Source organism: Mastomys coucha, unplaced genomic scaffold (assembly GCF_008632895.1).
Source record: "Mastomys coucha isolate ucsf_1 unplaced genomic scaffold, UCSF_Mcou_1 pScaffold15, whole genome shotgun sequence".
Lineage (NCBI taxonomy): Eukaryota > Metazoa > Chordata > Mammalia > Rodentia > Muridae > Mastomys > Mastomys coucha.
In genome coordinates this window covers 126,653,701-126,680,280 of record NW_022196897.1, presented here as the reverse complement: position 1 = coordinate 126,680,280, position 26,580 = coordinate 126,653,701, and the positions used below count along the sequence as shown (strand labels likewise).

The following is a 26,580-nucleotide window of genomic DNA, read 5'->3' as shown; positions in this document are numbered from 1 at the left end:
AGATATTTTCTTTATTTACATGTCATGTGATTTCTCCTTTCCCAATTTCCCCTCCAAGAAACGAACAAACAAATAAACACAAGAACAAACCCCTGTTGCTTCCCCCCTCCCATGCTTGCCATTCCACCCTCTCCCACTTATTGGCCCTGGCATTCCCCTACACTGGGGCACAGAACCTTCACAGGGCCAAGGGCCTCTCCTCCCATTGATGATTGACTTTGCAATCCTCTACTATACACATGTTGCCAGAACAATCAGTCCCACCATGTATAGTCATTGGTTGGTGGTTGAGTCCCTAGGAGCTCTGAGGGTACTAGTTAGTTCATATTGTTGTTAGTCCTAAGGGGCTGCAAACCCTTCAGCTCCTTTGGTCCTTTTTCTAACTCCTCCATTGGGGACCCTGTACTCAGTTCAATGGATGGCTGTGAGCCTCTACATCTGTGTTAGTCAGGTACTGTCAGAGCCTCTCAGGAGATAGCTATATTTAGGCTGGCTTGTCTTTCCTTCAGTCTCTGCTCCATAGTTAGTCTCTGCAACTCTTTCTGTGGGTATTTTGTTCCCCCTTTTAAGAAGAAATGAAATGTCTCAACTGATGAACACCGAATGGCTGAGAAGCACCTAAAGAAATGTTCGACATCCTTAGTCATCAGGAAAATGCAAATCAAAACAACCCTGAGATTCCAACTCACACCAGTCAGATTGGCTAGGATTAAAAAACTCAAGTGACAGCAGATGCTGGAGAGGTTGTGGAGAAAGAGGAACACTTTGCTGGTGGGATTGCAAGCTGGTACAACCACTCTGGAAATCAGTTTGGTGGTTCCTCCGGAAATTGGACATAGTTCTACCAGAGGAACCGCCAAACTGATTTCACTATACCACTCCTGGTATACCATGCCAGCTATACCACTCCTGGACACTTACCCAGAAGATGCTCCAACATGTAATAAGGACACATGCTCCACCATGTTCATAGCAGCCTTATTTATAATAGCCAGAAACTGGAAACAACCCAGTTGTCCCTCAACAGAGGAATGGATACAGAAATTGTGGTACATCTACACAATGGAGTACTACCCAGCTATTAAAAACAATGAATTTATGAAATTCTTAGGGAAATGAATGGATCTGGAGAATATCATCCTGAGTGAGGTAACCCAATCACATAAGAACACACACGGTATGCACTCTCTGATAAGTGGTTATTAGTCCAGAAGTTCAGAATACAGGAAGAACAACCCACAAACCACAAAAAACTCAAGAAGAAGGAAGACCAAAATGTAAGTCATTTTCTTAATTAGTTACTGATGGAAGAGGGTCCAGCCCATTATATGTGGGGCCACCTCTGGGCTGGTGGTCCTGGGTTCTCTAAGAAATCAGGTCCAGCAGCAGCACTCCTCCATGGTTTCTGCATCAGCTCCTGACTCCTGGTTAATCATGCTACTTTATCACTACTAGGACAGGAGCCAACATGTAATCACTATGAGAACATACTGAATTCAGAAGTATGAACAGAAGAAAATAGCATTTTAACATTATCATTGAGACCACAGATAATGTAGTTTTCCAGAAGACAAATCATATACCTTGAGTATGGGGGTTTTTTGTTTTATTTCTTTTTGTTTTGCCTGGAACTAAACATTGAAATAGCTATATATATCATATCCTGTTCTACCTTTGTCATATCAAAAGTTTAGTTACAAAAATTACATAAATTTGTTTATTTTAATACACATATGTTTATGCCTAAATAATACAATACACTTTGGAACATTAAATACACTTTTTATGAGAACAAAATATAAACAGAACTGTCAAGTGTATTTTTGTATTATCATCATTATAAGTTTGAAATATGTTTATATGAAAACACATAACTCCAGATCTTTTATTTGCACTGAACATGGAGAGGTGCATATGTGTATGAATACAACCTCTCACCTGCCATATTAGGGCTGCATCCAATTCCAATTATTATAAGAAAGGGATGTGTGTGTATGTGTGTGTGTATGTGTGTGTTCTATGGTATGAATAATGAAATGTATTCAACTATAATCCTAAGAAAAGGTTAATACCATTTTTAAAAATGTATGCTCATCCCTATTAAGGACACTTAAAATATTCAGGAAGAAATTTTTATAAGAATGGTTATATGCCATGTGATTGATATACTTTGTTTCTTTCTGATATTAGTATTCTACTAAAATAAAAGTTGCTTCTATGACTACCATGCACAGCATGAAATTGTATAGATTACAATAATGAAATCCCTACAATGAACTTATAAATTTTTAATGTTCTTACTAATTATTTGAAATTTTCATATATGTTTTGACCATATCTACCTCTTTTCCCATTCTTTCCATATTCATCCTTACCCATCCAGATTTGAATTTTCTTTCCTCTTTCTTTTTTCCCTTCTGTCCTTCTACCCTTCCTTCCTTCTTTCTTTTATTCCTTCCATTTTTTTCTTTTTTAATTCCCCATATGAAATTCAGTTTGTGTTACCCAGATACTCCTGGAAATGGGACTTGATCTACATGGTGCTAAACTTCTCAGGGATCACACCACTGAAGAAAACTGAATCTCCCTATCCTGGGAGTTTTTAAGTAAAAGCATGTCCTCAGCTTGTGGGGAGACTTCGTGCCCACCTCTCCTCCATGCCTGGAAGGACTGTGTATGGCTTGAGTTTATACAGGTCTTATGCATGCTGTTAGTTCATATGTGCAACTGCCCTGTTGTGTTGGGGAAGCACTGTTGACTTAAAGTCATCCACCAACTTAGAGCATATTTCTAGATGCTCTCTTAAAAGATTCACAAGTGCTGAAATCTGTTCCACATAATCAAATTTTACTCTAAAGTGTTTGCATGGTGAATTTTTCTCAATAATGAGAAAGTCTCTTTCTAGACATATTCTTCTCATTTTATATTGTGGGATTTTATGTGAAATGACATCTTATCTTGTTTTTAAGTTACATTTTTCTGCTAACTCTTAAGACAATATTTTCCTACATTTGTAACTCCCTGTTTTTTAAATTATTTATCCACTTTACTTCCTTATCTGATTTTTCCTGTTTTTTCACTTATTGATTTTTAGTTTTTATTTTATATTTTTTATATATAAACATGTTTTCTTGCACTTAAATACCTATGTTTTTGTAGTTTAACTTTATATTTTACTCCAAGTTTACCTTATGATTTGGGCATATATATATGCACACACACACATATATACATACACTTTTGTATATAAATATGTACATATATATATATATATATATATATATATATATATACTTTTTCATTTAGTCATTTCTAGTGAGAGTCATTCCCTATGGAAAAATGTCCTAGCTGACTCAGCAGCTAATAAACTCATTGCTTAAATGATAAAGAAAATGCATAGACAATGAAGTAACTTCAGGAGGAAACCATCACAGGGGAATAATTATAGTAAATATTAAAGGTATTTATATCCTGTTGAATGGAGCTAGAAAAGTCTATATATCTAAAGGTTATAAAATATTTTACTCAAAGCTAAAACCTGGAATCAATCATTCACATTCTCAAATATTTTTTAAACATAATGAATGGAAAGGTAGTTTACACTTTTTAAAAAAATAGCAGAATTGGGGATTCCTCACTGGAGTTGTAAATTTCAATAGCTTCCAAACATTACACCTTAAATTTCACAAAAAATCAGAATGTGTTGTTGGCATGAACTGCACACACACACAAATCCTTATTCGTGTATTTTTACATTAAGACCTGGCAATCATACTGGCCTAAGCATAAGTTGTATAGTGTATCACATTAACCAGGAGGGGAAAGCAACCTACTATTCCAATAGCTTGTTAATGTCCACAAATTTAAATAAGTCAGCTCATTGAAAGGGACTGGGGTACAGCTCAATGATAGAATTCTTACTCAGCATGCAAAAGGCCTTGGGTTTTATCATTTACAAAAGTAAAGCCAGAATGAGCTTTGAAACAAAAAACAAAAACAAACAAACAAAAAACCAAGCTAACCATTCTCAGATATTTACTTTCACTGAGATAATAGAATTAGTTCAACAGAGAAAATGGCTTATTTCAACATAGCAATTGAAAGGTCTCATTCTCCATGTATGTAGACCTTAAGAGACATGACCCCCCCCTCTCTCTGTCTTTCTCTGGCTCTCTTTCTCTCTCTCTTTCTCTCTCTCTCTCTCTCTCTCTCTCTCTCTCTCTCTCTCTCTCTCTCTCTCTCTCTCTCTCTCTCTCTCTCTCTCTCTCTTTCTCTCACACGCGCATACTCACACACCTCAGTCATTTTCATCAGCTTGTAACATGTCCATGCACAGGTGGGGAGATTAGTATCAAATGTGTATTCTTTTTATAAGTTCATTTACAGTGGAAAAAAAGCAATAGCCATATAAGAGACACCAGATCCTCATATTTTTCAGGAAAAAGAAAACTCTGTAATGGTCAAAGCAAAGAAATAGAATCTTCCCCACCTTCCTCTAGTCCACCTGTGGGGAATCTTTTAAAATTTCTTCTTTTAGCCTTTTTCTTCCCCCTCTCAAAAGATGTAGTCAAACAGCATTGTTAGGGGCTTATGAAAAAATCATTTCCAACCTCAGTGCTTGCTTTCTTTATTCTAAGTGGGAGCAGACATGTTATCAGTGGCTCTGGGAGTCACGTCCTCCCTGCTAATGAATCCTTATGCGTTTCTACAAGGCTCTGATCTGGAGAAGGTTCCTGGTAACTCTACTCTTTGAAAGGCTTCTACTATGTATCTACTTATAAAGCACAGGGATGAAGAACATAAAACAAACCTTTCCATCTATCCATTTCTTTCTTCTACTGGTGAACACTTGTGAAGCCATCTGTTCAGTGACAGATTGCAGCCATGATGACAATCGGCAATGTGCTGGTCTGGTCTGGTCAGCTATGCTCTGTGGTCAGTGATCAGCCTTCATGTTTATAGGGAATTCTTTCATGTTTAATGCATGTCGCATGACTAAGATTATGTATGTTATTTTTGTATACATGTGCATGTGTATTATTCTACATGTGTATGCTAGTGAGTGTGCACTTATGTATGTGTGCATGTAGAAGCCAGAGAACAACCTTGGGAGTCACCCTCACAAACATTATCCACTTCCTTGGAGACAGAATCTCTCATTGGCCAAGAAGCTTGTCAGTTATGCTAGACTCACTGGCTAATGAGCACCAACAATCCTCCTGTCTCTGCCTAATCAAAACTGAGATCAGGACCATATGCCTCCATGACAGGCAATTTTACCTGAGTGATGGGGATCATACTCAGGTCTTCATAATGGTGGTGGAACATTTACAAAACTGAAGCAACATGATGAAGTAGTGAGTCTTAATACAATGACTGTTGGAAGACTGAGAGGGCTGGTACAGGCATGGAGTCCCATCACTGAAGAGATCAATGTAGGAAGATTGTGAGTTCAAGAACACACTGAACTACACTCTAAGATTATGTCTCCAAGACACAAAAAACAACAACAACAAAAAGCTGGAAACTCTTAGGACACTAATGAATTTTATTGCATATATTAGTCTTTCCAAACAACTCCAACCAGTACTATAAAAGGGATAGAGTTTTTTGGATAATCCCTCCCTCCCTCCCTCCCTCTTTCCCTCTCTCTCTCTCTCTCTCTCTCTCTCTCTCTCTCTCTCTCTCTCTCTCTCTCTCTCTCTCTCTCTCTCTCTCTCTCTCTCTCTCTCTCTCTCCCCCCCCCACCAGGCTTAAAATCTAAATTAAATTATCATCGACTTCAGAATTCAGCAAAGCCTATAGTCCCTCACTCACTGCTCATGGGCCTTCCCTCAGTGGATATAGTAAAGAGGAAATCTCTTTCAGTCCCCTCTTTGTGTTTCTCACAGTAGCAATAAAACCATCAAGGGAGTCAGTCCTACTCTCATAACTTGTGGGAGCCCATTATCACCCAAAGGACCCAGCTGCAAATACTACCAAAGTAGAGATTATAGCTCCAGCACATGAATGTTGAAAGGACTGAAAACTCAGTCTTTACTAACATACAACTTGCCAACCTATAGGTTTCTTTTTCTTTTGGCTGTTAACATTTGTTTGGCTTCCAAGCACCAAAAGGAATCTTCAATAGGTCTATAAATGTCATACGTTAAAACATGTTTCAGATCAGATACATGTTCCATGTGCTTTGAGAATAAAGATCTGGATAAAGTAGGGCAGATACTCTTTTGGTGGCTGCTATGTCAAAGCAATTGGCCCGCAATAGCTTAACACTACAGACCTCAGAAATTCTCTGAGAACAGTCACTGGTTACTCAGTTTTTACTGTAGCCTACCTAATGTCCTTAGGAGAAATCTTCCTGAAGATGGCAGCCTTTCACTTCCAGGCTTGGGTTCATGCTGTTCCTTGTCCTGGATACTCTTTGCTTATCTCCCCCCCCAGCCCTAGTAAAACTATCTACTAACACTTAGATCTCGGGTCTCTGTTTATATGTCACCTCAATAATGTCGCTTCTGTGTTCCCACAAGCCTTGTTCCACCATCATAGGAGCTGGTTTCATTTTGGCCGCACACTTAATTAGTTGTCTTTGTAGATTTAAGCTTAGGAGAACACAGATTTCCTTATCCACAGCTGTACAAACCCAGATCTCAGAGTATATCACTCACTATGGAGGTAAGTCATGCCATAGATATCCAAAAGAAGGCTTAAGTAGCCAGAGCAACCTAACATCAAGCCTTGAAGATCCTCTAAAAGTGGAAGACCTAGCATGTTAAGGGGTCTGTCCTTCCATTTCAGAATGACACACAGCTAGAGCAAGAGAGACAGACAAAAGGAACACTGGAAGAAAACAGGCAATGAGCCAAATCCTAGTGCAAGCGAAGCTTCAAGTCACAGAGAGCATGAACCACTATTTCTTTATAGTTCCATGAAGAAGCCTCCATATAATTTGTAGTGTGAAATAAAGATGCTGTTTGAATGCTATTTTGAATTCCAAAGTGTGAGAAATAGACAATTTTAAAAAGCATTTTCTCCCATCCCTTCTAAACCTGTGTGACTCAGGGCTGTAAAACTTTATGCATTCTTCTCCATGCTTACATCTCAAGAATGTCTAAACTCTACTACATAACAGGGTTTAATTTACTCCCTCTAAACTGTATCTCCCTAGAATTTGAAGGCTCTGTAATATTAAATTCTATTAGAAAATCTTTCAGAACTACCAACCCCAGGTTCTTATGAACCTTTGTATTAATACCAGTGTGCAATAGAAAATATTCAATGTGTTTCTTAATGTACATTCTCTCACAGAGAAGACTTGGCACTAAAATGATGCTTCCCAAACATATCCATCATTAATCTTCATGAGAAACCAGTTATGTGTCTGCCTATAGGAATCAAGCATGAGAAGTTTCACTGTTACTCTAAGCTTGCATAGTAGCTTGACCACTTCCTTTCAAACACTAGCATTCAATACCTGGTTATTCCCATAACATACTGGTAATGCTGCATATGTTGATTTTTTTTTTTTACCAAATTTAACTCCTCTCTATAATCCTGGAAAGTAGTATCATATTGTTTAATTGTGACATCTTTCATGGGTATTACTTTTATAACACGTTTCATTAATCTTTCCTAGCAGTGACTAGGGTATCTTGGAAATAATTGATTTATCATATCCAAAAGATATTTGCTACACTATGTTAATGGTAATAAAACAGAAGAAATACTTAGAAGAATGGAACTAAATGCTGAGACAAATACTGTAAGATGGTAATATGCTCACAAAATAGCTGACAGCTGTTGTAAGCACTGCCTGCTGTTTGAAGGTACTCATCTTTTCCTCTTATCATGCATGCTTCCTAATGTTTGGCCAAAATATGACATTATAGGATATCATCTATACTCTGGCAATGCCAAAACTAAATTTTGCATACCATTTTATAATGTTGATGCATGGTTTGATTTAATGTCTCCAAGTCAAGTGTCAAAGTGATTCCTGACAGACAATTGAGTCTCCTAAAAGTAAATCATATGTTAAGTAATTATCATTGAACTTATGGTCAATATTTTAAAATAATGATGAGATGCCAAGAAAAAAGAAACTGCAATAATACATTCTTACTGACCACTTATGGGTCACAAACAAGCAAAGCAAAAAGGGAAAGAGAAAGAAAAGAGAAAACAGCAACAACAACAACAAAACAATTGGAAAGAGAATGCAGCCATATTCTCCAAAATTTAATGCCTTCACAATTTAGAAAATGCTGCAGATACCTTAAAGGCATATGGAAAGCTAGACAGATATTCAATCAGACTTCTTTTGCCAGATTTTTCCATGGTACTGGGGTAAACATGAAGAACATGTGTTCTGCTGTTGTAGTTGTTAAACTTATTCAGTGGGTAACAGTAGTCCAAATTAATACTTTGCCCAATTAAATCACTTTATGTGATTTAATATGGAAATAATTTTGATTCAACATGATGAACTTTATACTTAAAGGAGAAAAAATTAATAGTATAGCATTATGATAGTTCTATAGGCCCCCAAATCTAAGCATTTAAAGAGTCCTATAGTTGCTCTTTTGGTAACAAAAGAACATGACTTTGAAGCAATATGAAGTTGGATTTAGGGAATACTTTTTAAATTGAAATCTTCTCATATTATTAGGGAAAGTAAGAGTTTGGCTTTAATTTATTTAATAGTATTTTTTAAACATTTATTCCCCTTAATATCATAGAGAAATAAGAAGCTTTCCAAGGCCAGCTTGTATTTTAAAACTATGGGTTTCATAACTGATTAATTATTCTTAAAAGTGTAACAACTGGTAACTCCACACTGGTTCATAGCTAATTCTTCATATTTAATATAATATGAGATCTTATCAAGACTTTTTAATGTTATGTATATGGGTGTTTTGCTTACATGTACATTTGTGCACCATATGTGAGCAGTGCCTCTGGAGGCCAGAGATGGACATTGGGACCCGCTGGAAATGGAGTTACATATAGATGTTAGCTGCCATGTGGATGCTAGGAATTGAACCTGGGAACTGTACAAGAATAATAAGTGCTCTTAAATGCTGAGCCGTCATATTAGCCTCAAACCTCCATCTTATTTGTTCTAAAATGCATTTATCAGGGTCAACAAACAGAGCTGAAGTAGGTAAAGGTCTTTGCCACCAAGCCTGATGACCTGATTTCAATACCCTGGACCCACAATAGTGCAAGGAGAGAATCAACTCCCTCACATTGTTCTCTGATCTCCTCCCATACGCCATGGCACTTATTCATCTCCAAAAATTGTATTTTACAATAAAAAAGACTCATTAAATGAAAATTTATTAAGGTGCCAAAATGGTGGCTCACTGGTTAAGAGCATTTGCTGTTCCTCAAGAGGATCCCAATTTGGCTCCCAGAACCATACCAGGCAGCGTACAACCATCTGTAACTCTAGTCTCCACAGGCATCTACACACACATACATAGACAAACATAGAGACACATATATAAAAAATTAATTGAGAAGGTTAATGATTTTTAAAATCTAATATCAACAGTTTTAATCAACATTCATGTGATCTAGAAACTGATTAAATGCCTTCCATGAACAATCTAAAGATACTTGCTTGGTTTTCTCACTGATGAAAATAATAAGCATTTTATTTTTTATTAAAGAGTATTCGTGATAAAAGAAAGAACAATATAATCTATTTTGGGGTTATCTTAACGTGACTATAAAACCTGGTGCCTACACATTCCCAAGCCCAGACATAGGGTATGCTTTTCCAGCCAAAGCATTTATCATTCACTTACAGAGAGCTCAGTATTTAAAAACATATAAATACAATGGCAAAGCACTACAGTGACACTTATGATAAAGTGCATTTGATTAAGACTAAATAGAAGACAGTGCACAGTACTGGTGAATAGTGCAGTGCCAGATAGTGTTGGACGCAAAGCAAATACAGTGTCGCAGGCAATCTGCCTGAACATTATTCAGCCATATTACTTTCCTTATTAGGAGGCTTAGAAATGCATATTATGCTTCAGCATCATTTTCAGTTTTTCAACACACAGCAGCAGTGATCTTTGGGAAAGACCACCTATTTTCAAAACGCCTGCTGTAGCACGGTGGGTAACACAGAGTCAGGTACTATCTCTGAGTGACGAGGGCTCCCATTTCCACTGCTAAAGTGACCTGGCTTAAAGCCCTGCAGTTGCAGAAGTGACTTTGTGCTTTTCTGTCCTTTATAAAGGACTAACCCAGAAACTGAGAAGTATTTCCCAGACCCTTTTCTACGTCATTAAGTTGAGAGGAAGAAAATCGTTTTTTCTTTATCCAGGTCTTAACTCTACCTTATACCAAAGCATTGTTGTTTGCAATCTTATTTCACCTTTTGAGTTTTCAATCTGTCCATCTGGTAGAGATTTCTGTCTTGGTTTCAACTCTCTCACAGTAGGATTTGGAACAAAAATCTCTCTCAGTGTAGCTAGAACTCTGAGCCCACCAGAGAGACAATGAGGTCAGAGACTGGGATAAAGCAAAGCAAGGATGTATATTTTCGTTAAATTAATGGTATAGACAAGTGCAGCTGGATTGCCCTTAGAGTCTCTGAGGCATGCAGCAGAGGGTAAGAGGAAAATTCAGAAATTCTATGCTTCATTTCCAGATGGTGGTATGGGCTCTAATAAAGGTGAGCCACCGGAAAACTGAGGTCAGGAAACCATACCTGATGCTGAGCAATTGGCCTCTAATATGATAATTTCTAAAGGTTATGAGTAAGGAACAGCAACAAAAAATAAATAAAATCATCTCCAAATTGCCCTTACCTAATTCACTGGGTTTGCATTCTTTTCTTCCCATGACATTTGCCTATAAACGTTTCTTTATCCACTCCTTCCTCCTTTATCCACAGGCTTTCTCTGTGTTCCTGATACGGCCCTAGATCTTTGACTTTCCAAAGTCCCAGTGGCTTCCTGGATTTTCCCTGATAAAATGTAACAGTGCTTTCTGCTCCATCCACACATGTGAATCTGTTTCTTGTCTTCCTTTGCTAGAGGGACTTAATTATTTAAATGATAGCTTTTGGGAAATGTATGTGAGCCAGTTATGTGGGTCATAAATAGGCCTGTTATAAGCAATTAGATTAGGAATGCACCTTACTTTGTAGGAAGTGAGAGAGGAAGGTGATGAGGCTGGATCTGCACATTGTGATAGGTGGGACTCTTAAATACGCTTTAGACATGATCAGTAATCATGACTTTTGGGAAAGGCACCTCATCCAACAAAAATATCACGGGCTCAAGGGGTAATTTGTATCAGTGTGTAGTAGAAATAAGCTCATTAGCATTCTTAACCAAATCTATCGCCATGACCATATAACAGTTCATCCCTGCTATTAAGCAATCATTATTGGAAGCCATTATTTTGAACTCAACTCTGCAGTAGGCCTTGTTGTATCAAATCAAATCAGTCTCTTGTGCTAAGGACCTTGTCATCAAAGAAAATGTTTAAATTGGCCAGTTTATAAAATAAGACCATGTTAAGGAACTGGTTCTAATATAACAAAACTATTTCTGCCCCCAGTTTCTGTCTCCTTCAGTCTTTTTCTTTCTATAAAGCCAAGCTCCTCTGTTGGAACCCTCAAAGACTCAATTAACCTGATAGAATGAGGTTGCCCTGGGGAAAATCACAAATAAAAGGTAAGTGATTTTATATTCATGGTCATTTTGGTTTTTTGAAACTATTCTTCATACACAGGCAATTTCACCTATTTATAACAAATACACTTCTATGTCAAGTCAACATTCATCTTTGAGATCTGTAAGTTCACTCTCATAATTCTGTTTATTTTTCACTAACATTTTATCTGGTCAGATTCTCTGTGATTTTTTTTCTATGCTAAAACCTCCATTCCGTACTTCACCTATTCCTTTGCTCTCAACTGTTCTAATGTGGACTTAGCGTAGGAGATGACGCAGTTATTTCTTATTAGTATTTACATCCCCAACCTGTTTCTTCTTGTGTCAAAAAAAAAAAAAAAAAAAAAACAAACAAGATAAAATAAACCCAAAACCCTCTAACATCCTCAGGATGGAAGGAGGAAGGAGCTCTGAGTACTTTCAATGTCTTCTTCTCATGGTTGTGAAATCTAGCACCACATTTCCCTTACAGAAGCCTGGGCACTTTCCTAAATGAACCAATGCTTACAAAAAGCTGAGACACTGCCATAGCAAATTGTAGAATACAAGAAGTTAGTGATGGCTTAAAAACAGAGGGGTCCTAGAGGATGGGGAGGTAGGGAATAAAGGAACTGAACCAAGGTCCTGTATAACATCAGAACAAGGACAAAGGAAGCCTTTTTGCTATGGGGTACCAGCATAAAGTATGCTATGCTATTTATAGGAGATTACAGATTATTCCAATCATTAGAATTAGACAGAAAAAGTGGCATGCTGAGTTTCTAGTATGAGCTACACCAAGGCCAAATCTCAGCCTTCGGCAGATTTTTCCTTCCAGAGCTTGGAACAACCAGCACTGCTGAGATTTCTTAATTATACTTGGCAAGGCGATCATCAACTGCTCATTTTCCACTTTAAAACCTTTCTTCTGCTAAGTAGGAAATAAAGATATTCTTTCACCCATCCCTCTAGCTAAAACCTCTGAATGGTCTTTAATTAATGGTTTATAGGAGCAATAAGTGATAATGTGGGTGAATTTTACAAGAACCAGTGGATTATACCTTGCATTTCTTAGTTGGGCCCACTATAAGTCAATACTCTCACAGAATGACAGATCTCCTTAAGGCAGAGAGTCTTACTCTGCTAATAGACAGTCAGCTCACTCAAAGAAATCACTATTATCATGCCTGCTAACATTTGTGCCAGTAACTGTTATTTAGTGGAGAGGGCAGGAAACAAAACAAACTCTTGGCTACTTCAAGAGAATGAGCACTCCTGCTTGGGAGACAGAGTGAGCTACAGGCAAAGTTTACAACTTACCTCAAAATAAAATGTGCAATAAGTTCTGGAGATGTAGTTCAGTGATAGAGCCTATACTCCTAAGGCCCAGGCCCTGGTCTTGAGTGCAACAAATGATTGTGAATGTTTGCCTTTTGAGGAGAAAGAAAGTTACTCTCTGCAGTCTAGACTGACCTAGAAAGCAGGATCCTTCTGATAGCATCTCTAAATTCTAAAACCAATATACTTGTGCCACCAGACCTAGCTGACACCATAGTTTTAACTTACACAAGTAAAGCATGAACGCTCCTGTGGAGAAAATACATGTTAGCAAAGTACGCACACGGAGTAATAAATAAGGCACTCTAGGACTCTCCATCCCTAATGCCTCTGTCTGCCCAAGATGTTACAGAATTAGAACTTTGTCAGGATCCCTTACAAAACCGTGCAACTCACATAGTCAAGTCTAAGCCTCCAAAGCTCCCAGGTTATTATGTCATAAAATTACGGCATTATAAGATCAAATATTTTAAATTATTGTTTTTAAGTATACTCAAGTTTTGCTTAGATGTATGTCTGTGTACCATTATGTCTGGTGTACATAGAGGACAGAAAAGGATATTAGATCCCCTGGGGCAACTGAATGACAGACAGTTGTGAGCAGCCATGTGAATGCTGGGCCCCAAACCAAGGGCTTCTGGAAAAAGTAACAGGTGTTCTTGATCACTGAGTCATTTTTTTATAGCCCTGTATCACAAAATTCTTAATGAAAACAAAATTGCTCTTTCTGTTATCACTATGCTCCAGAGCTAGAACATCAGCATAAGTAAGGGATACTTTCTCCTTTATATTATCTTCCTTTTTCAATGACTCATGAATATAGTTATAGATATACATAGAGCCAGGGTTTAGTTCTCATTACTGTTAAATAATATACTTATATTCCTCAATAACAACCTGTCTATAAAATAACACACACATATACTCTGTATGTTGAGATTAACTTATATGTTTTAATTTTATATTGTATAAAGTATATGTTTTAAATGATGACAAAGTCCTAAATTGTTACTTTGCAAAGCTTTTTCATTATATATACTCTAGTGTGTTGTGCTCTGATTAAATATTTTCTTAATGAAATATATTCAGATTATTCCAGGTCACTGGCTTAATATAAAGATTAAAATAAGTTCCTTGATACTTGATTATTCTATAGTGTGGCCATTTTCTTACATAAAAATTCTTGAGTGTGCCAGTGGGTACTTTCCAATGTATCTACAAAGTTCTTAACAACTCATGTGACCTCAAAGTTATCTTGGTAATTACCATTTCTCTACATTTTACCCCATTACTGGGGCAATTTGATATTTTATTTTTCTCCATAACTGGAAAATTTTGATGTTGTTTCTATGTGTTCATCTCTCATTTTAAAATTATCCTTCTATGTAGACAATTATTTTCTATTAGAAAATTATCATTTGCTCAAAATCATCAAGGCAAAGTGTTCCTTCTACCAAGGCGTTCTGGTGTTTTGTTCTGTTTTGTTTTGTTTTGTTTTGTTTTGTTTTGTTGGTATTTGTTGTTTTTCAGTATTCTTACCTTAAAGTCTGTTAATGGATTAGGTCCAGTATGTATATATTCTACTATGTGTTTACTGCAAAATTTTTGTTGAAATTCAACCTCACCTGTGGTAATGTGGTGGGGCCTTAGGGAAAGGATTAAACCACGATGTGTCTGCCTCCAAAATGATGTTAGTGCTTTAGAAAAGATGGCAGAAAACTGTGAACTTTTACCTTTCTGTAGCTTTTACTTTGTGAGGACACAGTGTCGTCTCCCTGGGAGGCAGGTACAAAAGAAGAAAGAAAAGAGCTCCTCCCCAGACACAAAGTCCCAGTCATCCTAGCCTCAGACTTCTCAGGCTACAGAACTCTGGAAAGGGAATTTCTATTGATTATCTGTACGGTGGTGTCATGGCATTACAGGTGAACTAACACTTTCTCAATATGGCAGTGCAAACAAGCAAACTAACAAAACAAAAACAAAAACGGAAAATAAATGCCAAATGAAAACAAAATAACAGTAAAAAAGAATAGGAAAACAAAACAACAACAACAAACAAACAAACAAATACAACAAAAGATAACCCACCAAGTCCATTTGCTGTCGGTGAAGTACTCTTATGTGAGCTTGGGGCCTGCCCTGGGATAAGGTTGTTAGTCCAATTTTCACTCCACTATTTTCCCTCGCTAAGCAGGTATTAAGTGTAAGCTGTTCCTGTGTTAGGAATGTACTTTGTAGCTACTTCTTGTTGGTAATATGAGATTTTTTCCTAGTTTGGATTATGCAGGTCTTATACATGCTGTCGTGTATCTGAGATCCCATTGCATAAGACCTGTTGTCTCTGGAAGATGCTGCTTCTTTGGAGTCATCCACTACCGCTGGCTCTTACACTCTTTCAGACTCCTGTTCTGCATTCATCCTGATCTTGAGGAAAGGGGTTTGATAAAGATATTCTATTTACAGTTGACTTCTCCAAGATATATAGATATAGAGATAGAGATAGATATAGAGATATAGATACAGATATAGACATAGATATAGATACAGATACAGATATAGATATAGATATAGCCCATGTGGGGGCCCTTGTGTTAATTATCATCTACTGCAAGAAGAAGCTTCTCTGAAAAAAGGCTGAAGGACATACTGATCTATGGAGATGGTGATGTCAATGGGAATCTTTTTATTGCTAAACTCGTTTAGTAGTAAAATAGTAGGACATTTTATCCTGTGGTCTTAGGGACCTATATAGTCTTGAGTTCATGTCTTTTTTAACAATGTTAAGTATGAGTTCTATCTCCTAGAGAAGGCCGGAGAAACATAAGCAAAACATAAAAACAACAACAACAAAAACTTGTTGGTGATTCCAATAACAGTGTACCACTAATGTACTAGCATAGTATATCTTGGGGAAAGGGTACTGTTAGAGGTTTTAGGGTTCATAGCTTGGTTATATTGATGATTTCTCTTCTCCTCTGGTATTGTGTATCGCACCTTCCAGCACTATGAATGCTGGTCACTACGAGTGAAGCTTATGGATGAGCACCAGCTTAGCTTCTCTACATTTGGTGACATAATTAAATGGTATCTTCAGCAATAGGTCCTTATTGTCAAGGTGACAATGGTAACCAATGGCGCTGGCAATAGCCTGTGATGTTGGAAGGGGGGATCTGGGACCCCTTTGACTAATGATTCAATAAGATGTAACCCATTCCTGCTACTGGGGATTATGCTTTGTTGTATATCATGTCTAATTGGGAGCCCTGTTCCCATTATTTGGTAACTACATTTATAATATATACATATATTTTTATATAACATGTATGTGAATGTGCATATATATATATACATATATATATATATATACACACACATACATATTTTAGAAAATGTCTAGAGTACTAAGATTCTATATGGTCTTTAATATTAGAAAGTTTTCAATATTACTGACATTCAAAGTCCGAAGAAGAAAATTCATAGAAAGAAATAGAACTGTATTGCTAGTTTTAATAGTCTTAATATGTAGTATATTTATCAAAAATAGTACATTCTTCTATATTATCAGTAGTTTATGAATCAGACCTTATTTCTTAATCAAATGTTATAATGAAATTTGGGCCAATTATAAATGGAAAGCGACTTGCCAAAAAGTATACTATCAGTCACTACATATGGCTGATATGATGCCTCCATGTGTACTACAAAATGCCGCATTTCCCTTTTGTAAATTAAAGACATTTAGAAGAAAAACAATTTTTAGTGAAGATAATAGAATTTATGCAAAGTATGAATTAAAATATGAATATCTGGATGAGCTCCTATCCAAAAAAATTGGATCTAATTAGAACTCTGAGTACTCCATTTCTACCTTTCCGATTTGTGGCTCTGCTAATGATTCACAGAACGAAGTAACAAGAGAGTCAGGTCATTTTATAGGGGGCTTAGAATACTGTTCTTTATGGTAAAAAGAGACAAGGAATTTTGTTCCAAATAAAATACTCTTCAGAAAATTCAACAAAGATTTTTTAAACATTGTATATTACAGTGTTTGAAAAACAATGCTAGTTATACTTTTTATATTCTATAGATAGTACTTTGTAGAAATCTTGGGACATTTACCATATTCTGCCTTGCAGTGTAATAACTTGATAACTATTTCATTCCCTATCTCTTAAATCAGTAGCTCTCCAATGTTAGCAAACATTTGAGTCATCCAGAGGACTTGTTAAGACTTCAATTACTATGTCCCTTCTTCCCCGAGGCCTTCTAACCAGCAAACACCGAGTTTCTGTCTCAGTAGGTTAATAATATACTCAAGTTTGTCAGTATTGATGTTGATAGTCTGAGGACCAGATGATGTAAATCATGTATCTCTTAAAGGAAAAACCACATGTTTGTAGGTATGTGTTGTTCATTTCTGAATTGTGAAAGATCCAATAACACTGAGCATATTGTTGACAATATGCAGGTGTTTTGTTTTGAACTGTGTTGATGGTATGAGTTTTCTAATATTCTGCAGCAGTGAAAAAATGGTGATATATTTAAAACTGAAGACTCAACTAGAATAATATTAAATACCCAACAACTGAAACAACCTGGGTAACTACAATCACCAGGATACATGTGGGGTTATTGGAAAAGGAATGTGTGATTCATATATTTCAACTTTAAGAGTAAATATAGCAGGTTTAAGAGATGGGCCAGTGTTTAAGAGTACTTGATGCTTTAAGAGGACATGGGTTTGGGATTCCCAGAAAACAAACATTCCTAATTTCAGTTCTAGGGGATCTTACAGCCTCTTTTTACCTCCATGGCCACCACATACACACATACATGTTGAGTATATGTATACATATGCATGTATTTATATATATAAACATTTGTACAAATAAAATGAATGTCTCATTTAAAAAAATAAAGAGTAAATATTGGTTTAGCAAGATGACTAAGTAGTAAAAGCACTTGCCTGAGTTTGTTCTCTGGGACCCTCCTCTGGTAAGAGGAGATAACAACTCCTTAAAGTTGTTCGCTGGTCTCTACATGCACACCATGGCATGTACATACCCCACCACAAAAAAAAATCAATAACAGCAATCTCAAAACAGTAACTTTGTGGTTTTACTGTCATCACATCTTATTTGATAGCTTTCATTGACTATTATAGTTAAGTTTTTAATATTGAGTTAATTCTTTGTAAGCTATGAGACAGGAAAGTCTAACTTCATTGTTTTTGTCGACATGCACTATTCAAAACCATGGGTTCAAAAATTATTATTTTCCTACTGAATTATTTTTATAACTTAACAATTGAAATTAAGCATGAGAGTAAACTTAGAGCTTCTGAGCTCTGTGCTACTGACCTACATTTCTAAAACTCTGCAAATGCTACACTTCCTTGTTTACTATAGGGTAGAAATAGGAGATTTGTTATCTAAGTTGTCCTTCATCGGTATTGCTTTCAAAGTAAGCAGGATTTGGTTGAATATTAAATCTAATGCATAGATCAATTTGCAGAATAACTTTTAAAATATAGTACTCCATATATTTTTCTAGAAAGGACATGCATTCTTGACCAAGAACTGGTTTTTCAATATAACTTTGTATTAAATGTAATTAAAGTTCTGTGTTATAGAAGAACTGAAAGTAGATTTAAAAGAAAAAATGTTATTTTTTTCTACTTATAAGATGGTACGTTATAGACAATGGCAAAGACACAGAAAGATTAATCAATAACTTCAAATTTATGTAGTCATTGTTAGTAACTTAGTACATTTTCTGCCTCAATAATCATCAGCTTTGGCTATGGTACCAAAAGAGTATTAAAAAGTTATATCTAGCATCAATTTTTTCTCATCCTTCTCATATGTTGATGATATTGGTTTCTCTGTGGCTCTTTTCATCTGATCCTCAAAATGTAAGTACATGTATAGCTATGAAACGGCTACACAGAAGGCTAAGAGTGGTCATGGCAAACTTACATTGGTGTGTCAGATTTCTGCATGGATTTACAACCCATGCTGCCTATTTGTAGCTTTGGTCAGAGGAAGCTAGGTTAAAGTTGACTGTAGGGTTTTTATATGCTATCAGCATAGGTCATGTGGTGAAGGGTGGTACTGTGTAATCCTTGTCATGGTGTGGATGCAGTCTAAGTGTTTTACCCAAAAGTTAAAATGCCATGACGAAAGCTTGGCCTCTACTGTGGCTAAGGGCAAGTCTACATAAACTCTGTATCTGAGAATGCCTTTGTAAACAGGATTCATTATTTATCTTTATCTAATGCTATAAGATTTTTGGACTCTTAGTTGGCCAGCTTCTCCCACAGTCTTACAAGACCTCAACTGATCAATATCTTAGTTCAGCAACATTTAGTAGGTTTGCTTCAGTGGATGCACCCTGAGCTATGCTTGAAGGTTTCACAGTGAAACAATCTTAGAAGTTGTCCAGAATAGATTTCCAGCAGAGACAAAGGACCAAACATGAGGACAATCCAGTGGTAACATGAGATACTGGAATCACTTACTGATGACAATCAGGTCACACACATGGAGGCTGCTCATTACTTTCTCTGTGTGTTTTGTTCTTGGTTTCAATCTGTTTCTATTCACTTCCCTTGAGGTTTCCAAAAATCATATGACCATTCAAATTAATGCAGACAAACTCTGCTTAGGGAGAAGTACTCTCTAAGAACAAAATTCTTTGTGTAAACTACATATTTTGTCACTACATAGCCTTGGGATCTTTACAAGAGTAGTTTTAACAGATGGTATTGGAATCTCTAGTTTTAATAGCATAAATGACTAGAACCTTCACTAAGTTTATGTTTTGTTTGATTACATACTTCTATTTTTGAAATTGCAATATGATTATATTGTTTCCCTACTTTGACTTCTCCCTTCAACTTCTCCCTCTCTCCAAATTGTAGTCTTTTACTTTAATTGTTGTAGAATGTGTATATGTGTTCCTAAATATGTATTATTAAATATATAAATATATATTTCTAAATGTAGGAATATGACTTGCTTAGCCACTATAATATTACCTGTATGTATGTTTTTAGGGCTCATCATTTGGTATTGGATAATCAACAGGTGTGCTCTTCTGGAGAAGGTTATTTCTTACACTATCAATACTCTTCAGTTTCCTATAAGTCCTTGACTGGGGTTGAGACCTGTGAGTTCATGTTGGCATGTACACTGCTATCATACTTGTTTGGTTCATGTTTAAGCAGCTATGTTGGTAAGAATTTATGGGTAGTGCTTCTCTGACATTTCTTGGAGACAATCTCACAACAAACTTCCTGTTCTAGCTCTCACAATGTTTTCATCTCTCTTCCTGGAATGATCCCTAAGCATTAGGTACAAGAGGTGTACTATAGATGTATCAATTGAGACTTGGCACTACAATTCTGTAATATGATTTGATGTGTATTCCTGTAATGGCCTGCCTGTTTCTCTGATGAGGGATGAGAACTAAACTGGCATCATTCCTACCTATATTCTAATATTTATTTTTACTAATGTCTAATAGCACTCTACTGGCTATTGGCCTAAGATCACCAACTTTCCTCATGGGACTATGCCAAACCTGGCATCCTCCAACAAAGTTAACTATATTTCCATTATCTATCTACCTGTGAGGCAGTTCTCTGTGGTCCCATGTTAATATAGTGGATTTTCAGAATACTGGATAGAAATCATTTCTTCCCTCCTTTTTCTTTTTTTGTTCGGTAGTAATAATACTGAATTCTTCCAAAAGTATTTGTGTCTATCTGTATGTCCTGGAGAGAAACACAAACACACACACAAACACACACACACACACACACACACACACACACACACACAGAGAGAGAGAGAGAGAGAGAGAGAGAGAGACAGAGACAGAGACAGAGACAGAGACAAAGACAGAGAGATTGGGAAGTTATAGGCACAGAGACTACCACTGTTATAACACTAGAAATCATGGATACCATTACTCTGAGAAAAACTATTTTAAATCAAATATGTATTAAATACCATATAGAGGCCTAGTCTTTAATCCCTTCATTGTTTGCCAATCATCTTGGCAGTCCTACTAAGAGCCTTCATTACACATGATCACCAGTAATGACCTTTGTCAAAAATCCACAAGGAATCTATTGATAGAATTAGGAGTTATTTTTAAGAAATTTTTATCTAGACATGTTTTTAATAAGATATTTCAGAGTTCTAAGGTTTTATGTGAGCTACACTTTATTCCAGGAGATGTATACAACTGTATAGCATTAGATACAGCTTCAGGATTAGGCCACAGTTATTTGGGACATCAATAATAAAATAAATTTACATCTACAGTTAATAGTTTTACAGCCATAAAAGCTTACTTTTACCCTTTGGCACTTAGATATTTCTTTTTAGTCGCTCACATAAAAATGTAATTTCTTTTGTAAAATAAGTTCCCTATTAAGGAGAATTCTCAATGAGATGATATGAAAAGAAATGTCAAAATTATGAATAAAGTATTGTTATTTTAAAAAATAAAATGCTAACAAAGAACAGTTAAAGTTTTGCACTTTGCTAACTTGTCTAGTATATCAAAATCTAATTCTCAAACCAGTCTTTTTAATTGAAATAATCAATAAAGAAATAACAGCTTCCATCTTACAAAGCACTTGGTGTGATTTTTCAAAAATAACTCTATTTTTATCTTGGTTCATAAAACCTCCTACAGTGTGACATCGTAATAAGAAATATTTAAGTGAGGCCAGTATTTCCATGTGACATCTAGGATAGAGAACTAATAAGCTCCTGAGTTAGAATAATTATCAATGCCTCCACACTCCTACGATATCTCAGATTCCATGATGGTCCCCCAAGCCAAGAGCTCCACCAAATTGCCATTAATGAGCTTCTAAAAGCATTAATCTGAACAAATAAAGATTTCTCTATCATGTCTTCTAAATGGTTTCCAAAGGCTTTCCTTTGTTGAGGGAATTTCAGATATATAGTTTGATCAAAAATCAATACCTTCCTATTTACCAATAACCCTACCCTATGGAAAGACCATGATCTGGCTGACAAATTATGAGGAATTAAAGTGGAAATCCCTTTTGGATGAAGTATGCTTAATTCTCATATAAAGAGAGAAAGCTGGAATGAGGCCTTGAGTCAGAATAAAGCCTGACTGCTCCTAAAAAGAAAGGATGTATACAGGTGGTGATGCATTGTGGCATCTATCCAAGCCATCCTCAGATAGGACTGTAACTTTTATATATTCTAGTACAATTAGCTTACCAAGCAATAATCACATATACATGAAGTCCACAGACTGAAAAAAATCAACATATGTCTTATTCAAGGCAGCCATGGCTCAAGGTACCAGTTATTTGCATAATGTTAAACTGAATGAGAATTTATACTTTTCAATTCCCAAGAGCACTAAAACACAGTATTTTAATATACGCTATCTTGAAACAGAAAAAGGAGTCATGTAGATGGCAAACAATTTTGTTTGCTTGCTTTAAAGCAGAGATTCTACTCACACCATCCTGGTTGTAACATCTTACAAGCAGAAGTGGTCTCCTAGCCTGTGTCAAGTGCTTGACCCAGTGGGAATTATATTTTACCCATTCTGCAACTTCAGAGATAGGCATGGAGTGGGTAAACTGGGGGTTGGAATAGAAGTTTGTTCTGAAATAGCCATTTAATGTAAGGCTTGCAGATGTAGTTCTGATATTTCTACTGGAATTCATGAGAAGACCAATGTTAGTTAGATGCTAGCCACTGCGAGAGACTATTAATCCACAGCAGAGGTTGGCAAACGTACCTATAGTATGTCAGCTAGTAAAACTTTCAGCTTTACCATGCATCAAAATCCCTGTTAAAATGATTCTACTCAACTGCCATAATGAAACAAACAGACAGCTACAATGTGAGTGAGTGTGGCTGAGTGGCAATAAAACTTTACTTATGGATGCTAAAAATTTCATTTCACATTTCTTTTCTAATCCACAAAATTTTATTAAAAAAAAATGAGCCAATCATTTGTAGCTAGAGAAGTGACTCAGTGTTTAGGAGCTTGTATTTCTATTACAGAAGACCTGAGTTACGTTTCTAGAGGTCATGTTGGATAGCTCACAATTGCCTTTAACTCTAAGGGGTGCATAAACCTCTTCAGGCCTCCATAGGCACCTGAGTCCACATACATAGCATATATTCTCACAAAGATACATACATACATAATCCAAAAATGAAAATCTTTTAAAATTACTTTTTTTTTACAGTCCAGTCATTTCCTTCCTCCAGGTCTGCCCTCCCTCAGTTCCTCATCCCATTCTCCCCACCCACCAGTCTCCAAGAGTATTCCTACCCCAGGCCTCCCTATTCTCTGTAGCCTCAAGTCTCTCCAGGGTTAGGTGCTTCTTCTCTCATTGAGACCAGACCACACAGTCCTCTGCTGTATGTGTGTCAGGGACCTCAAACCACCTGGTATATGTTGCCTGGTTGGTGGCTCAGTGTCTGAGATATCTCTGGAGTCCTGGATAGTTGAGATTGCTGGTCTTCCAATAGGATCTCCCCCCTTCTCAGCTTCTTCCAGCCTTCCCGTAATTCACAGGGAACCCTGATTTCAGTCCATTGGTTAGGTGTAAGTATCTGCTTCTCTCTCAGTCTCAATTAAGTATCTGCTTGTTGGGTCTTTCAGAGGGCAGCCATGCTAGGCTCCTGTTGGTAAGTATACCATAGCATCAATGAGCCTCCCCTTAAGTTGGATCCCAGTTTGGGCTGGTTACTAGACCCCCTTTCCCTCAGTCTCTTCTCTATTTTTTTCCTGTAGTTCTTTTAGACAGGAACAATTTTGGATCAGTGTTCTAACTGTGGGATGGCAACCTTATTTCTCCACTTTATGCTTTATCTTTTTACTGGGGGCAGACTCTACAAGTTCCCTCTCCCCACTGTTGGGCATTTCTTCTAAAGTCCCTCTGTTGACAGCTTTTGGTGCCACTTCTAGGAATTTGGCATTTGTCACTGGACTCGGACAAGGAAGTAGGCTCAGATAAGACTATTAGAAACAGTGACCATGGGGCTTTGTTTACTATTGTGCTTAATTACTTCCTTATGTGATCTCCTTGCTTACTTCTTTACTTAATTACTATCTTGTGTGATCTCCTTGTTTACTACTTCGCTTGATTACTTTGTCTTTTATCTAAGAACTGACCATGTTTTCTGGATATACCTACAATGATATAAAAGCAGACTGGAGAAAAATAAAACTGTGTCAGCCCCAGTACAGGCTGGAGTCATGTTATAATTTTGTCTAATTGTTTTTCTTCTTTCTCAATCCTCACTCCCTCCCTTGAGACCCTGCTGACCGACTGAACTAGCTTGCTCATCCCTCCCTATCAGCTATTTAAAAATATGAAAGCTATTCAGCAATAACTTGGATCTGGCTAGTATGTCAGCTCTAGATTTTAGAGCAGGAGTAAATATAACAAAGTCCTTGACTTCATAGAACTCACATCCTAATGAGGTAAATGAAAAACAGTTCAAGGGGGATATATTTACAGTGCCAGCAAGATATAATGATAGAGTACATGTGGAGAACCAAGAGCAAGTGTACAATACAGAAAGCAGCAGAAGTTGGAAGAGAAGGTACCAAGACCAAAGCAATGAAGAAAGCTCAACTATCTACTCCAGAGATTTTCCTCTGAGCAGTGGGTTCATAGAACACATTTGCAGTGTGATTGGGGGATGCATACATGATAGTTGGGGGAGAGTACCCCTGTGTTTGTGTAAGGGCCCTTGGCTGGCCAGTGAACTCTCAGCATCTACCCATTTCATCTCTATTCCCCAACACTAAGGTTCTAAGCACACAAAACCTGCCTGGGTTTCTCATCAGTGCCAGAGAAACTTAGCTTAATTTGCTTGGACAGAAAGTACTCTTAACTGCTGAACAGTCTCAGCATCCCAGAAAGCACTGGTGTTTTTTTATATGGAAATAGACAAATGGCAGACTTGAGGTAAACAATTTCTAAGGTTTTTTTTGTTTGCTTTTGACATATACTTGTGAGATAGTTTCTAATAAAAACTGATAAATGTATAGACACAAAGGACACTTTACTCACATTTGACATTATAGACATGCTATCAGTGGAAAAAAATACACACACACACACACACACACACACACACACACACATACATTGGAGACTTCCCTCCTCCACGTGTGTGTGTGTGTGTGTGTGTGTGTGTGTGTGTGTGTGCATGCTTTAGAAGTCCAAGAACTGTAAGACACTCACAAAGAATAGTAAACTATACAAGTGAATGAAACAGAACAAAATAAGACTGGAAAATTTCCAAAGCCTAGGAAACAAACATATTGAGTAAGAAAGCAAGAGGGCACTTGTGTGAACTCTCATTGAGGCTGATGATTGACTGAGGACCAGAAAATATGGTGGTGAGTTTCTCCTGAATAAAACTCAGCCACCTGGAAATGATGAAGAATGACCAGAAAGGAAAGGAACTAGTAGTTGGAACTTCTAACTGAAGGAGCAAAGGAGCTAATAAAGAGTACCTCTGCAGAAGTCATCATGATACATGATGGTCTATGACTTCTATGCTGAGCAAGTGTGAAATTATGAGGATGGGTAGAGAACAGAGGATCAAGTGTTGAGATCTACAATAGAAAATTTTGTTGGATTCAGAGAATACACTGCAAAGATGGCATGTGGCAGTGTGAGTAGGAGGCTGGAAACTGGACGTCTGGAACTGGTAACTTTAACAGAGATGAGATTAAAGAATCACACTTTTCTCCTGCTGCTTTCAATGCTTGCGTGCATTCAAGATTCAGCCTAGCTGAGCTCTACCACCATAGCTAGGAGGGCATTGCTGCTGCAGGTGTAATGGATGTTAACACTGCTTTGTAAGAGATAATGGAGACTTCCCTCCTCCATAAAGGTATAACATGGACTTTTTGAAGTTGTCAAAATGTTAGACAAGGGCCAAGCAGTCCGTCTTTGTGTGCTTGCATCCAATTGTGATTGGCATGTGTGTGTGTGTGTGTGTGTGTGTGTGTGTGTGTGTATCATGCTTGTTGAGGCATTTTGAACTAAGATTCAAATCAACCTAATTAAAGGTTGACAATAAAGAATGATGCATCTATAAAAATGCGATCCAGAAGGGAAACCCCATAAAGTAGATGGTTATACTTGTGTAGTAGTTAAGGAGGACTTTGTCAAACAATCTCAAGCCAAAGATGGTACTGAAGAATACTTCAAATGCAAGAAACGAACGAATAAAAACTTGGGTCATTAAAATAAAAAGGCAGGCCATGTAACACAAAACTGTGGGGAGACGAACAGAATAAAGACAAGCTGAAAAGAAGAAGGGGAAGAAGGAAGCCAAGGACTAGATGATGGTTGGACCAAGCAAGAACTTTCAGTTCTACATTGAAGCCACCCACAATTAAGACACTACTTGAAGTGGGAAGAAGACAAATACTGTTAACAACCCACAATGATGCTTCAATTCTTATTAGCTGAGACAAAGAAATGAGAAGGAAAGCCAATTAATTCTAGGTGACATAATCT

General features: G+C 36.9%; 1 protein-coding gene and 1 pseudogene across 12 annotated transcripts in view; one reads left to right on the top strand and one right to left on the bottom strand.

Annotated features, from left to right (window-relative positions):
* Macrod2 (mono-ADP ribosylhydrolase 2) overlaps positions 1-26,580 on the bottom strand; it is a 1,944,357-nt gene that overhangs the window by 969,841 nt on the left and 947,936 nt on the right. The window lies entirely within an intron of this gene.
* LOC116090665 lies at positions 25,876-26,305 on the top strand (annotated as a pseudogene).